Source organism: Pleurodeles waltl, chromosome 11 (genome assembly GCF_031143425.1).
Source record: "Pleurodeles waltl isolate 20211129_DDA chromosome 11, aPleWal1.hap1.20221129, whole genome shotgun sequence".
NCBI classification, from domain to species: domain Eukaryota; kingdom Metazoa; phylum Chordata; class Amphibia; order Caudata; family Salamandridae; genus Pleurodeles; species Pleurodeles waltl.
Window position 1 is genome coordinate 160,564,638 of NC_090450.1, and position 16,998 is coordinate 160,581,635.

Here is a 16,998-nt window from a genome sequence, read left to right on the forward strand (position 1 = left end):
GACACAGGGTACACATGCCCACACACTTGACCTGGACACTTCTGTGGAATGCACATCTGAAAATATGTGAACACATGCAGGCAGGGCAGCAGGTCCACCACAGCAAAACAAGTAACATAGGTAATTGTAATGAGTGAAACTGACGTCTACCAAACATTATATGGGTGGAATTTAGGTTCAGCGTCTCAAACATAGTAGGTACCAAACATGTACACATGTCAGACATTTGTGTACTTCAAACACAAGTCACCATGGACTTGTAACCAACAATTAATGACATATGAGGGGTAACATACCCTACATATCACTCATCAGCCATCCTCAATGATACCTGAGTTTTGTTTGTCGTCTGAAATGTAATGTCCCCTAAGTCAAACAACCACACACATTACATTAGTCAACACATGTTACAAACACATACCTCGACTGTTGTAGATCACTGATTGCCATCAGATGTAGATACACATGTGGCACACATTCATACATTTGCATGACATATACCGTTCTTTCAGAAACACACACACATCGTTGTTACAGATCATTCGCACCCAAATCACAAAGGAGCATGCTCTACCTCATGTGGCCATACACTACATTATACACTGCAGGCCATACCATCCTATCTTCATGTTGATATAGGGTGCATCCATGTTAAGTATTAGAAAATCACCCAATCACAGATAGAGTCAAACATTTTGACGCAAATGCCTCTAAAACACCCACAAAAGCAAACTAACCACACATGGGCACTTAGCATGAATTCCACCCGCACACCAGACTCATGAGGATATCCACTGAGATTGAAGCATACTGGCAATGTGTGATATTTTGCTGCACATGTAGGTGATGCATCGAAAATATTCATGCAAACATCGTATGTGTTCAAAAAATACATGCATGAATGAAAAAGTCCTGTAAGGGGACAGGAAGTGATGTAATAGGAAATCCTGTTTCCAGGCATGGTACAGTGGGTGTACTTTCACTTCCACTTTACAGTCTGTGCAATTTGTTGACTGTGTGGCTGTGTCTCGGTGTTGCTGGTGTGTTGATTGTGTTTATTGTATCATGTGGTTTCTCTCTTGTTGTGTCTGTCATGAAATGTGTTTGTTTCTTCTACCAGTGTTTTTGATTTTGTATAGTTTAGTGTCTTTCATATTTTATTTGTGCTATCAGGTGTCTGTCTGGGTGTTAGATTAGTTGGGTTACATAGGGTTCTTAGGTTTGGGCTGTAAGTTTCCTTTATTTTAATTTCTTCCCCTTTCTTTTTTCAACATTTACTGTTTGAATTTTTGGTTTAGGGACATGTCAGGAAGGACGAGGCTGACATGCACGGGGAGGAGGAGCTAGGGGGCTTTGTGTGGCTGGTGTGCCACTTCCCACGCATGATGCTCCCACGCAGGGGTATCACACAGAGGCGAGGCGGCTGCAGTGGGGAAAGGTGCTCTACCACCTGAAGAGGGTGTACCATACCAGCCGTAATGAGCACCAGCTAAAGTATCGCTGGGCTCATCTGGTGGCCAGAGAGCAGGATCTGCTGGACCACCTGGGTGTGGTGATCAGTGGCCCTGTTGATGAGTATCACATTGACAAATGTGTATGGTAGAATGCTCCTGAGTGACAGTAGCAGATGTGTTGACGTGCTGCATGCAATGTTTGTGGCCAGGTTGAATGCAAGCAGAACAAAGTGCTAGTGTCCCAGTACTGAGATGGAGTCCACATGTGTAAACATGTTAACAATGCAGGCCTGAGGTTTGTTGAGTCATGTATGATTATCACTTTGGGCGACATGTACGAAGCTCTTTTTTATCATCACAAAAAGCCCAGTTTGCTAAGTTGGTGTGTTTGCGTCGGGAAAAAATGCTTTTTCCAATGCACAAACCCCCATTTTGCTATTCTGCAATTACATTGCAGAATCACAAAACAGGGTTTTCTAGTCCCATTTAGGAAGGGGCATTCCCCTCCCATCTGCGAGTCGCAGTCTAATGTATGATTGTTTTGTGACTGCGAATGCCATCACAAAACAATTGCAGTTACCACCAGTTTCAAGCTGGTGCTAACCCATTCGCAAAAGGAAAGGTGTCCCCATGGGACCTCTTCCCTTTTGTGAATTCATGCAAAAACATTGTTTCGGAGCAGGAAGAGGTCCCACTGCCTGCTTTAAAAAAATGAAAATAAAAATTATCATTTTTGTTTTTGACATGCATTCTGTTTACCCTTAATGAAAACAGGCTGCATTTCAAAAAAGAAAATTCAGTTTTATTTAAAAGCAGTCATAGAGATGGCCACCATCCCTGTGAGTGCCTCCATTCCCAATGGGTTTGCAAATTGAGACCTACCTCATCAATATTCATGAGGTAGGTCATTTGCTACCCCATTTGTGAATTGCAAACAGTGTAATTGACAGTGTTGTACATCAGATTTTCCTACTCGCAAACTGCAAGTTGTTAAGTCTTGCAATTTGCGACTCGAAAACCTGATTTTCGTACATGTGGCCCTTAGTCACACATTTCAGGTGCTATGGCAACACCTGTGCCCATACATTCTGTCAATGATGATCAGGTAAGACACTGTCAGAATACCACATTTCACTGGATCCAGACAGTAAAGTGGGCAATCCATGTTCAGCGCTACATTGTCATCATTGCACACACATGATCCCTGACATTATGGCCCTCATTCTGACCTTGGCGGTCGGCGGAGAGGCGGCGGTCGGACCGCGAACAGACCGGCGGTATTAAAAATGGCATTCTGACCCTGGCGGGAACCGCCAACACAGCCCGCCAACTTAACACTCCGACCGCCACAGCGGTACAAACAAACAGCGCAGCGGTTCCCGCCAACAGCCCGGCGGCAGACAAAGTACCGCCCACCCTATTACGACCCACCAATCTGCCACCTTTTCCGGGGCGGGAGCACCGCCGATAAGAACACGGCGGAAACAGACTACGAACGGGAAAACGCTCACCTCTACGCACTCCACGCGAGATTCCGGCAGTATGGAGCCAGAGTTACAGGTCATCCCCGCACTCCTATTCCTCCTCATATACCAGGAGCACGCCCGGCGGCGCGGAAGACATCGGTGAGTACTGCACCTACGACACAGGGGAGGGAAAAGATTACCGGCACACACCCACCCACCCACACCCACTACAACACACACATCAATGCATTCCCACAGATCACTGTCACAACCCACAAACCACCCCCCTCCGAAATAATGCATAGACCAAAAGAAGAGATCATAAACTGGCAGATATATTGAAATATGTACGCCATTAATCCCAAAAAATAAATAAACTATGTACAAAATATATACAGCTACTAAATGTAGTCCAACCACTGTCCGTGGATCACAGGGGTCCTGTGCAAAGGGGCAAGGCCCAGTCCCACGACAAGAACTCCACGGAGAGAACACTGCAGGGGCATCAGAAAGAAAATAGGACAGGCACCTCAGGGGGAAGGGAAGGGGGGGCACCTCAGCCACTTGAGTACACGACGCCAGATCCACGAGGGGACTCCATGACCACTGGGCCATCCTGGGGAGAGCAAAGCCACAGTCCAAACAGTCCATACAGTGGGTGGCCTGCCCACTGGGCCATCCTGGGGAGAGCAAAGCCACAGTCCATACAGTCCATACAGTGGGTGGCCTGCCCACTGGGCCATCCTGGGGAGAGCAAAGCCACAGTCCAAACAGTCCATACAGTGGGTGGCCTGCCCACTGGGCCATCCTGGGGAGAGCAAAGCCACAGTCTATACAGTCCATACAGTGGGTGGCCTGCCCACTGGGCCATCCTGGGGAGAGCAAAGCCACAGTCCATACAGTCCATACAGTGGGTGGCCTGCCCACTGGGCCATCCTGGGGAGAGCAAAGCCACAGTCCAAACAGTCCATACAGTGGGTGGCCTGCCCACTGGGCCATCCTGGGGAGAGCAAAGCCACAGTCCATACAGTCCATACAGTGGGTGGCCTGCCCACTGGGCCATCCTGGGGAGAGCAAAGCCACAGTCCAAACAGTCCATACAGTGGGTGGCCTGCCCACTGGGCCATCCTGGGGAGAGCAAAGCCACAGTCCATACAGTCCATACAGTGGGTGGCCTGCCCACTGGGCCATCCTGGGGAGAGCAAAGCCACAGTCCAAACAGTCCATACAGTGGGTGGCCTGCCCACTGGGCCATCCTGGGGAGAGCAAAGCCACAGTCCATACAGTGGGTGGCCTGCCCACTGGGCCATCCTGGGGAGAGCAAAGCCACAGTCCATACAGTCCATACAGTGGGTGGCCTGCCCACTGGGCCATCCTGGGGAGAGCAAAGCCACAGTCCAAACAGTCCATACAGTGGGTGGCCTGCCCACTGGGCCATCCTGGGGAGAGCAAAGCCACAGTCCATACAGTCCATAACAGACCCCACTGCCACTGGAGGAGGCAAGTTGGCCAGAGGACATCCTGCAGCCCTGCCCGAGATAGATCCTGCCCTGCCACGTCTGCCAAAGGGCCAGCGGTTCTTGCCCTGAAGGGCCCAGTTCAGCGGTTCTTGAGACGGCGGGCCCAGTTCAGCGGTTCTTGCCTTGAAGGGCCCAGTTCAGCGGTTCTTGAGACGGCGGGGCCCAGTTCAGCGGTTCTTGAGACGGCGGGGCCCAGTTCAGCGGTTCTTGCCTTGAAGGGCCCAGTTCAGCGGTTCTTGAGACGGCGGGGCCCAGTTCAGCGGTTCTTGCCTTGAAGGGCCCAGTTCAGCGGTTCTTGCCTTGAAGGGCCCAGTTCAGCGGTTCTTGAGACGGCGGGGCCCAGTTCAGCGGTTCTTGAGACGGCGGGGCCCAGTTCAGCGGTTCTTGCCTTGAAGGGCCCAGTTCAGCGGTTCTTGAGACGGCGGGGCCCAGTTCAGCGGTTCTTGAGACGGCGGGGCCCAGTTCAGCGGTTCTTGCCTTGAAGGGCCCAGTTCAGCGGTTCTTGAGACGGCGGACGGTCTATGGCCAACTGCTAAATGCCTGGTGGTGCCCTCCTGGGCAGCGGGGATGGTGCTCCTTCACTGCCCACCTGGGCTGTGGGTGGTGGGGCCCTCCTGGCCAGCTGGGCTGGGTCCTCCCTGGGCAGCGGCTATGGGGCTGGTGGGCTCTCCCGGGGCAGCTGTGCCGGTTCCTCCCGGGGCAGCGGCTATGGGGGTTGTGGGCTCCTCCTGGGCAGCAGGCCTGCTGCCTGACCTCTCCAACTTGCTGCCCTTGCCCTCCTTAGTCGTCGGCCTGTGGCCCTTTCCTCCCTTTGGAGCTGTGGCTGGTGACTGTCTCTGGGTGGTGTCCGGGGGGGATGTAGAAGGCGGGCTCCTGCGGAGCCCTTCCGCCTTCTGCTCCTCTTCCCAGGGGGTGGGCTGGCTGTCCCCTTGCTGCTGGGCGAAGATCCAGACATGCGGGCTGGCGGGCTCCAATACCCCTGCACCCTTGTCAAGGGGGCTGCAGGGCTGGTGGTGGCTGAGGTGCTCTTCTTACCCCGACGAGAAGGAGGGGGGGGCTCAGGGTCAGGAAAGAAGTTAGTAGTGGCGAGGAAGAGCTTCTTGGGACAATGGAGAGTGGTAGGTACAGTGGGAATGGGAGTGGAGGGAGAGGATGTGGTTGTAGGTGAGTCACGTTTGCTGTCTTTGGGTGCAGGTGCAGGAGGGATAGGCTGTCGTGAGGTGGATGGCTGTTGGGTGGGTGGGTGGCTGCGTTTGTGTGGTGTGGAAGAGGGGGTGACAGACACAGTGGGAGAGGACACAGGGGACGTGTAAATGGCAGTGGGGGTGGTGACTGCACGTGTGCGGACTGGAGTGGAGGGTGTGCTGGTGATGGAAACACTGGCTGATGGTGAGGTGAATGGAGGTGTGAGTGTAGACGTCACAGGGAGGGAGGAGGGAGACGAGGAGGTGGGGGTCACAGAGGTGGTAGTGACTGTTGGCATGTCTGCATCGGAATGTTGCGTGTGTGAATGTCTGCGTGATCTGTGGTGCTTATGTTTGGATGAGCTTCTCTTGGGTGTTGAGGTGTGTGCAGGCTGGTCTGATGGTGTGGGTGGGACAGGCAGAGGAACAGGAGACTGGGAGGAGGGAGTTAGTAGAGGCAGGCAGGAGACAGGGACAATGGCTGCCGTCAGTGCTGAGGCCAGAGCCTGGAACGATCGCTGATGGGCAGCCTGACCCGAATGAATGCCCTCCAGGTACGCATTGCTGCGATGAACCTCCCTCTCCACCCCCTGGATGGCATTCAAAAGGGTAGTCTGCCCAACAATGAGCGTTCGGAGGAGGTCAATGACCTCCTCACTGAGGGCAGCGGGGGTAACAGGGGCAGGGCCTGAGGTGCCTGGGGCGAAGGAGATGCCCGGCTTCCTGGCAGAGCGGGCACGGGGCGAACGCGGAGGGGCTGCTGGGAGGGCGGAGATGGTGCGCTGGGTGGCGGCTGTACCTGTAATGGCGGGGGGCACGGATGGTGCCACCCCCGCAAGGGAGCCCCCTTCCGAGGACGTGTCCGTGTCGCTGCAGGCTCCAGTCGTCCCCGTCGTGGAGCTCCCCTCGCCCTCCGTCTCACTGGTCCAGTCTGACTCTGTGGCATGGCCCTCCTGGGCCATGTGAGATGCAGCTCCCTCCTGCCCCGATGCCACTTCTCCTCCGCCTGATGATGCTGATGCACACAAGCACAGAAAGACAAACAAAAAGGGGGGGGGAGAGAGAAATAAAGGGATATTGAGTACATGGATCTCCGGTACAGTTAGCGGACATGACAGACACAGATGCCCCCTGCACTAAGTTGCGTACTTGGGGTCCGCTACGCATTCCGTGGAACATGCCCTACACGCCTAGAGTTGACAACTGCACCCATGGATGACACGGCCCAGGGATGGCTGTACTGACACACTACTGAGGGTGGTGGCTGGGGACACAGGGGCTTACGGGGGTGCCCAGCCTTCAGATATCGCCCTGGCCTAGGGGGACCCACAGCCCTCCTCCCCCACCCAGACACCTCCACTGCGCAACAACAGAGTAGATAATGCTTGGACTCACCCCCTTGTGTCTGCTGTGCTGCCCTCACGCGCCCATCCAAATCAGGGTAGGCCACCGCCAGGATCCGGAACATCAGGGGGCACAGTTGACGGCAGGCACCCCGCCTACGTTGGGAGGCCATCCCCAGCAGAGACTCGGCGGTCTTCTTGGTCCCGCGGCGGATGTCCTCCCACCTCTTGCGGCAGTGGGTGCCCCGTCGATGGTGGACCCCCAGGGCCCGGACTTCCTTGGCGATATCACGCCAAATCCCGATCTTCTCATGGGCGCGGACCTATGTGACACGTACAGGGAGGGAGAAATACCACGTTCAAGTTACTCAGCATTTTCCTTTCCAGTGGCCCAACGCCCCCCATCCCCGCCAGGCCCCCCGCCAGGCCCAACATGCCCCCCATCCCCGCCAGGCCCCCCGCCAGGCCCCCCGCCATGCCCAACATGCCCCCCATCCCCGCCAGGCCCCCGCCAGGCCCCCCGCCATGCCCAACATGCCCCCCATCCCCGCCAGGCCCCCGCCAGGCCCAACATGCCCCCCATCCCCGCCAGGCCCCCCGCCAGGCCCAACATGCCCCCCATCCCCGCCAGGCCCCCCGCCAGGCCCCCCGCCATGCCCAACATGCCCCCCATCCCCGCCAGGCCCCCAAGCCAGCCAGTGGCCCCAAATCCAGATAGAATTAAACTCACTTGTTGGTCTGGAGGACCGTAGAGTAGCGCATACTGGGGGAGGACCCCATCCACAAGTTTCTCCAACTCCTCTCCAGTGAAGGCAGGGGCCCTTTCCCCAGTCGCAGCAGCCATTGTCCCTTCCAGACCGAGGTCACAGCAACACTTGCAGTATAGGTCCTCTCCTGTGAAAGTTCAAGTCGCAAGTGGATAAGTAGATAGAAAATGGCGGTCACGTCCGCGGCGGTGCGTACCGCGGCGGTGCGTCCCGCCACCGCCGGCGCCCTTCGCCATTGGCTCCTGAAACCCATAGGCTTCAATGTTAACCAATGCGGCTTCGCGCCGCGGTCTTCGGCCGCCGCCCGCCGCAGTGTGCCACGCCAGCGCATTGACCTCACATCCCATTGTCACACTTCACAGGTCAGGCAGCCGCCATTTCCAGGGCCCACATGGCTCAATTTCAACTGCGTCACACAGGCCTAGGCCTTGCATAGCCACTCAGACACGCCATTCACTGCATAGAGAATCGTATACTGTGCTAGCTGTGAGTACGTACCTGTGGGTTGCCTGACTGTGTGCTCCATGTTGTCCTTCCTAGGCACCGTCCGCTGGGTTGGGCGAGGAGACGGATGAATCCTCCCGTGTACCGACCGCTGGTGGACCTGTCGACAATGGAAGAACGCCACATTATCCTGACCTACCGTCTTAACCGTGCCACTATCCATGAACTGTGTGCCCGGCTGGAGCCCGACCTGATGTCCCCCATCCGCCAACCCACAGGGATTCCCCCTCTGGTGCAGGTCATGTCAGTACTCCATTTCTTGGCAAGTGGGTCATTTCAGACAACCGTGGGAATTGCTTCCGGGATGTCTCAGCCCATGTTTTCAAAGGTGTTATCCAGAGTGTTGTCTGCCCTGATGAAATCCGTGAGGAACTACATCATTTTCCCTGAGGTGGGCGAACTGGCTACAGTGAAGGGTGATTTCTACGCCCTTGGACATATTCCCAACGTAATTGGTGCCATTGATGGGACCCATGTGGCTTTGGTTCCCCCAAGAGACAGGGAGCAGGTGTACAGGAACAGAAAAAGTTACCATTCAATGAACATCCAGGTGGTGTGTTTGGCTGACCAGTACATCTCGCATGTAAATGCCAAATTCCCAGGGTCAGTGCATGACGCCTACATCCTGAGGAATAGCAGCATCCCTTACGTGATGGAACAGCTACAGAGACACCGTGTATGGCTAGTGGGGGACTCTGGGTACCCCAACCTGTCGTGGCTACTGACCCCAGTAAGGAATCCCCGGACCAGGGCAGAGGAACGGTACAATGAGGCCCATGGGCGTACTAGGAGGGTGATCGAACGCACCTTTGGCCTCCTAAAGGCCAGGTTTCGCTGCCTGCATATGACCGGTGGATCCCTAATGTACTCACCTAAGAAGGTGTGTCACATCATCGTGGCCTGCTGCATGCTTCACAACCTGGCTTTGCGCCGCCAGGTGCCTTTCCTGCAGGAGGATGGTCGAGACGGTGGTGTTGTGGCAGCGGTGGAACCTGAGGAGAGTGACGAGGAGGAAGACGACGGGGCTGAAACAGACAACAGGGACAGAATCATTGAACAGTACTTCCAATAGGACACAGGTAACATTTCAAAGATAATTTAGTAAATGTTAACTACTCTGCAGCATCTCTGCTGCCTGTCTATTTGCCCCAGTGTATGATGACTGAGTTTTGGCTTTTCCCTCCCTATTTCAGATCTGGGGTCCCCACTACAAGTCCTGTGCTTCGTTTCCCCATGGACTACAGCTTTGTGGCAGCTGTTTGTTGACTTCACCATGTACAAGGACATATTTGCACTGTCATGTCAATTACAATCTATTGAAATCACAGCCAGACTCCTGATATTTTGGTGCAAAATAGGTGTTTATTGAAGTGCTCAAAATGTGATGGGTGGTTTCAAGTGGGTGGGGGCTATGGTGAAGGAATGTCCATGGCAGAGTCCAGAGTAACAGTCACACAGGTGCATTGTCCAGAGGCCTGTGGAGAGATGGAGCATGGGCAGTTCGAGGATGGACAGGGTGACAATGTGGGACAGTGGGATGACATCAGGTGGTATCCATTGCTGGCGGGGGTCTTGACATCCTACTCTGTCTTGCGAGATCTCAGGGCCCTCTTGCGGGGTGGTTCTTCTCCTGCAGGAGGTGGGGGTCTGGTGGGCTGCTGCTGTGCGGGGGCCTCCTGTCCACTAGCGCCGGCGGAGGTGGATGGCTGTTCTTGGTCCCGGCTAGTGGCAGGGGCCCTTGGGTGTTGTTCAGTGTCCGCCCTGCTGTTTACGAGGTCCTGCAGCAGCCCTACCATGGTAACCAGGGTGGTGTTGATGGCTCGGATGTCCTCCCTGTACCCCCGATAGTGTTCCTCCTGCAGCACCTGGATCTCCTGGAACCGGGCCAGTACCGTCGCCATCGTCTCCTGGGAGCGGTTGTATGCTCCCATGATGGTGGTGAGGACCTCGTGGAGAGTGGGTTCCCTGGGCCTCTCCTCCCCCCCCTGTCGCACAGCTGCCCGCCGAGTTGCCCTGTTTCCCTGGGCCTCTGCCCCCTGGCCGGTGTGCCCACTACCACTGCCCCCAGGTCCCTGTTGTTGTTGGGGTGGTGGGTTATCCTGGGTGCCCTGTAGTGGTAGACACACCGCAGATTGACGCGCCCTGGAGACAGAGGCATGGGCCCGCTGGGTGGGAGCTGTGCTGGTGTTCCCAGAGGGGTTAGGGTCTATAGTGGCCTGTGCCTGTGTGAGGGGAACCGACTGTCCAGAGGTCCCCGATGGTCCGGGCTGGTCATCGGTGTCCAGATCGACAGAGCTGCTGTCATCGCTGACGGCCTCTTGGGTGGGGGGTGTGGATAATTCTGGCCCCTCCGCCGCGGTGTGTTGACGGTCGGGTCCTGCAGGGGTATAGAGGTATGGTTATAGTTTAAATGTGTCGCATATGGGTGTATCTGTGGGTTCTCGTGTCCCCAAGTGCTGGCATTCGTGTGTGGGGGCTTTGGTGAGGGTGGCTTGTGGGGGGGATGTGTATATGCATTGGGCATGCTTTGGTGATGGGTGTCCATGCTTAGTGGACGCATGCAGGCCTAGGTTTTGGGATGTGTGGGTTGTGATGGTGAGACATTGGCGGGGAATAGGTGTGCTGGGGGTGGGGGTGAGGATGGTGGTGGGGGTGAGGATGGTGGTGGGGGTGAGGGTGGGGGTGAGGGTGGGGTTGAGGATGGGGGTGGGGGTGAGGGTGGGGTTCGAGGATGGGGGTGAGGGTTGGGGTCTGATTTGGCATGCAGGTGGGGGGGAAGCAGTATTGAAGCTTCAACTTACCAGTATCCATTCCTCCGCCGACTCCTGCGAGGCCGTCAGGATGCAGGATGTTCAAGACTTCCTCCTCCCATGATGTGAATTGTGGGGGTTGAGGTGGGGGTCCTCCGCCAGTCTTCTGCACGGCGATGTTGTGCCTGGATACCATGGAACGCACCTTCCCCCGTAGGTCGTTCCATCGCTTCCTGATGTCTTCCCGATTTCTGGGGTGCTGTCCCACTGCGTTCACCCTGTCGACAATCCTCTGCCATAGCTCCGTCCTCCGGGCAATGCTGGTGTATTGGACCTGTGTGCCGAAGAGCTGGGGCTCTACACGAACAATTTCCTCCACCATAACCCTGAGTTCTTCGTCTGTGAAGCGGGGTTGTCTTTGGGGTGCCATGGGGTGGTGTGTATGATGTGTGGGGTGGAGTATGTGTATTTAAGTGAGTTGAGTGTGGTGGTGTGTGTTGTTTTGTGTGTGGATAGTGTGTGGGTGATGGTGTTGAGTGGCTGTGGCTGTTATGTTTTGGATGCTGGTGTCTCGCTCTGGCCTTCTTTACGAATTTTTAAGCGTAGGGGTTTGTGGGTGATGTGGGTGGGTGTTTTATATTGTATTGTGTGTGTGGGAGTGGTGTGTGTATGTGTATCAGGTGTGTGGGATTCAAATCGTCCAATGTGGGTGAGTTTTGTTCGTTTGTGTGTATTCTGACCGCGCCGGTGTGTCCCGCCAATGGAATACCGCGTTTGAATGACCGCCGCATGGATTCGTGGGTCGTAATGGGATGGGCGTATTTCTGTTGGCGTGGCGGTGGAGGTTTGGTCACCTCCACCTTTCCGCCGACCGCTGGTCTGGCGGTCTGTTGTGGCGGTCGGATTTTCGGAGGTTTGCCTTCTGCGGGTCAGAATGACCGTGGCGGGTTTCCGCGACCGCGGCGGGATTATGGAGGATTTCTGACCGGCGGTAGGCGCCTTTTACCGCCGAGGTCAGAATGACCCCCTATGTTGGCAAAGGGGGCATACCTGGCTTAGGGGACACTGCCAATGGGGCATTTGTTACCTACATACAACTGTGCCACATCTGTCATGGTCCACTGAACGCATGATAATTGCAGACTGAAAATTGAGCCACATGTCCATCACACAGTAACTTAGGGCCTGATTCTAACTTTGGAGGACGGTGTTAAACCGTCCCAAAAGTGGCGGATATACCACCTACCGTATTACGAGTTCCATAGGATATAATGGACTCGTAATACGGTAGGTGGTATATCCGCCACTTTTGGGACGGTTTAACACCGTCCTCCAAAGTTAGAATCAGGCCCTTAGTGTCCTTTGATGCACAAGCCACAATACCTGAGTCACTTGTATTGCAGTGCACCAGGAAAGTGCCATGGAAATTTTCACTCAAATACAAATGATGCCATGGACTACCATCTGAAATGGATTAGCCACATTCAGTTGTAGTAGGGTTTAGAACCACACGATTGGAGGCCCAGTGCATGTGTGCAGATGCATGGCTATCACTCACCAGAGTGTCAGTTTCAATGTGAGTTTGCAGTGGTATGGCTGTTGTACTGTCTTCATTCAGGATCACCAGCTTACTCATGTAAAATTTTACACACTGTGATATGTTGTCCACACGTATGTACAGTGATATGACATTGAGCATATATTTCCATTCCATGTCTTACAGGTGGACCTGCCCCCTATACCATCGGGGAAGTGGCAAGATTTCAGGACCCAGACGTATCCAGTAAGTGTGATAATGTCTGTCTCGTGTAGTGATTGCTGCTGTTGTGTGAGTGACTCTTGTGTGTTGCACTCTTTGCAAGATATGATGAGCTGGAACTTGATCTGATATCTTAGTAGGCTGGATGGTGAAATAGTGTTCTGTGCAAGGGTTGGCCATTCACAAGCAGAGAGTCATATCTTGGGAGTCTTGTGCTGTGCAATAGGCAAAAGCATTTGAACAAGGTGATTAGTTGCCACATGTAGGCCCACATGTGACTTGAAAGTGCTTCAGTGTCAGTATATTGGCACTGGATCACACCATCATTCTCAGAACACAGTGATTCATCAGTTATCCACACAAATTGGTGCATCCCTGTATTGTAATGTACATGTAGGACTGTTTGGGTAACTGTCCCCCAGCATGTACCCCATAGGTTGTACTCCATTTACATGACACTTATGTGGTTGTAATAGGCGTGCATGAAGGTCAAGGCCAGACGTGTGCTGGCATCAATGCAGGTGTTTTGGGAATTGAGTTGACAGATCAGGTGTTGATGGGTGTCCACACCTGGGCACATGAATGTAGATGTGAATGTCCTATGGATACCTTATTACTAGGTGGTAGCCCCCCTCACATGTGTTCCACTCACTAAATCCATGTATAAGTGGACATGCCTTCGTGGTTGACCTCGACAGTTGTGATGATGTATTGCATGCCCATCACCCTTGAGGCACAGGGGTAGGGGAACAACATATATGTAGGTAGATGTGATGGTCACAGTGTAGATGACAGTCATCTCATTCAAGCATGCATGTGTCCCAAACAATACTAATCCCTTATGATTAGCAACTACATACCATACTGCCCATTACATCTACTAGTCACTGGTCTTGTCTGCTTTGAAGTTGACTCAGATGATAAAGATTAGTGGGCCTGGCCCATGTGAAGTAGTAGCTGCCTTTGCATTGTGACAGATTGCACTAAATCAATGTACAGATCACTTTATTTGGTCCAACTCTTGTTATGCTTTGCTTTGTTGTAAATGACATGATGGGTAGGCAGTGGTGCCATTACATTCATCAGGGACATTGTATTATCTGGACTGTGATTTGGACTGCACGTGCAAATCTAAGCAGAGTGTTAGATTACTATCTGTACATGCATCACACAATGATGACATTGATGGTTGTCTGTCTCATTTTTACAGGTGCCGACATAGATGTTGTGGAACTTAGGGCGTTGCAAAGGCAGGCATTGCGATATCGCCACATATTGGATGTTGAGTCTGGGTACCGCAAGATGGCACAACACTATCAAAAAGAGCGAGCAACAGGGGAATGGCGGGCATTAAGCTAAGGGGGACCCGCATTGGCTTCAAATAATGGACCCAGCACCACACCTACACAGTGGGCCACAGCCGGCACTGTCACATCTGCCCCACCTGCTGCACCATCAACATCAGCACCACAGCCCACCACGCCTGCTGCAATGGACCTGTCAGCAATAAAGGAGCTCCAGAGGGACATGAAACAGGTCCTCAAAAAGCTGGACAGCCTACAGAAGGATGTTGTCTGGAATATAAAGAGACTGAAGGCCATCAAGAGGACACTCAGGAGGGCCAGCCTCTGAACTCTTGCCTCCCCTCACCCATAGCTCAGTCCCCTCCCTCCTCATTCCTCATCCTGTTTTGTAGTGGGTTGAAGGGGATTAGTGTTAGGTTAGAGTAGGGTCGTTGTTCAGATGGGATAAGTAGGTTTGGGGGTGGTTTTTCATATTATTACATGTTAGTTTGTGGGTGGGTGGGGGTTAATGTTGGGGCTTTTGTGTATATAAAAATGTTTTTAAAAAGATTTTTTTAAAGATTTTTTAATATATATATATTTGTTTAGGTTTAGGTAGTATATGTTTAGGTTAGTATATCTTGCCCTGCATGTGTCCCGTCATATAACGGGGGTGTGGGGTCAATGTTTAGAGTGTGTTGTTAAATGTGGTAAGTCACCTTAGCATAGGGTAGTTAGGGCCAGTTGTGGGTAATGTATAGTTAGGATAGATTAGGGGGCATATATATACTTTGTTTGTGCAGGATTTGTGTCATTTTCTTTACGCAAATCCGGCACAAACTTAACTCCATATTTATATCGCTAGACCCGCCTAGCAACAAAATATTGGAGTTCACATCATTTTTTGCCTGCGGAAACTACCTTGTGTCAATGAGATGCACGGTAGAAATTCCCGGGCAAAAAATCACTTAAAGGCCTTTGCGCCTTATTCCATCCTCCCATGCAAAAATCACGCAGGGAGGAGGAGGGCCTTAAATAATGGCTCTAAGGCTGTTTAGCGCCATTATTTAAGGTCTGGGACAGGGCAGGCATTAGGGGACCTGTGGGCCATTTTCTCTTGGTCAGAGTACATGGACGTAGCCCACAGGTGCCTTTCCCTGCACCCAGGGACACCCCCACCCACCTCCATCCACACCTGGAGGACTCCTAAGGATGGGGAGACCTATCCCATGTAAGTCCAGGTACGTTTTTTTTTTTAAAGTGTTATGGGGGGGCTAACTTGGACCCCCCATACATGGCACTGTGCCCTGGGCATGGTGATTGGGCAGGACGACATGACTCCTGTCTTTCCTAAGACAGTAGTCATGTCCATGGGGGTTGTGCATCAAAAAATGACACTAGTCAGGTTAGAGTCATTTTTATGGCTAACCTGACTAGCACCATTCTTTGACGCACAACCTCCTGTTTCCCCTACACCTACCCCACCTGGTTAGCATAATTTATTTTGACGCTAATGGGGCCTTACCGCCGGCTATCGTCCGTCCTTAAATATGACGCCCGGCTGGCATCCAGGAATGGTGCTAGCCAGCAGTAAACATTTTGACGCAAACCTGCGCTATCACAGGTTTGCATCAAAAAGTATAAATCAGGGCCTAGGTTAGTAAAGGTGTTTTATATAGTTTTAAGTTCAGTTCCATGCATAGATAATAAAAAATGGGTACTCCCTTACTGCATGTGTCATATGGTTGGGGAACAGGGTCTTTGCATGAGTGTACAGTGCCAATTGTCTGCTGGCCTGGGGATTCCGTCCTGCATCCACAAACCTCTCTTGACATGCTAGTGCCCACTTCCAACTGAGCTGTCACATTGGCAGCTACAACAGATCTAGTTCTCAATACATCTGTCATCCAATGTACCCACCACTCAAGGTGACTGTGGTTCCCATGTTTTGGACAGGTATGTGTGCTTTTTAAGCTGTAATTGTTTTGGATCCTGTGTCGGGATGTTGAACACCGTGAGACGTCTGCCTGCAGCCTGAAGTTCATGTCAACACAGCTAAACTGAGTAGTGCCAATTTCAGATGAGGTCAAGTATAAAAAATTCACACCAATGTGTTTCACTTGTACTCCCAGCTGACGTTATTGGCCGAGCACTCTTACACAGTCATTCCTGCTATATGTAGTGGGTGAGGCATGTATGTTTTAAAACAAATGTCTCATACACAGTGACTTGCTTGTAGGGAAGGTGGCCAGCAATGACGTTCAGCATGTAGTTACCTTGTGCGTAGATATCTGCCCACATTATTTCTGCAGTCTTGAACTGACACTCTGTAACCATAGACATGTTACATGCATCACAAATCACCAGCAAAGTAGATGTGTCACATTACACAGAGACAAAATGGTTGTGTAGGTGCTGTTTATGTTAAAGTGCGGTAGTGCAACATTTACATTGTCCAGGTCTGTGACACAACACAAGTGCAAGGTTGAGGGACATGTCATTGGACTTGCTGAGGTGAAGTGTCATTCAGTGCAGGGGAACATGAATTACCAATGGAGTAGTGAGAGACAATTTCAGTCCATAGTACAAAGGTTAACAGTGTGTCGGTGAAGAGTGCATGTTACCAAGTGTAGCAACACTGGCATGTTATCAAGCACAGGACAAAGGGAAATCACTGCCCATGTGGCATGGGCTGTGCTACCCGGTGCTCCTACAGGTGAAGTTGACCTGTTCCACATCTTCAGCCCCTGATTTGTGTGTCTCCTCTGCCCTTGATGGTGGTGGGTTTGAGGGGGCCACACACGCTTCAGTGGTTGGAGAAGTGGACATCGAATTCCCGGCAGGTGACATCTGTGGAACTACATATCGCATCACTGCAGCAAGGAGGAGCTGCTGATTATTGAGTATTGCAGCAACATCCCTGTGGTAGGCAGCCATATCTGCCCTGAGGGAGGCCAGCTCCTGGTGC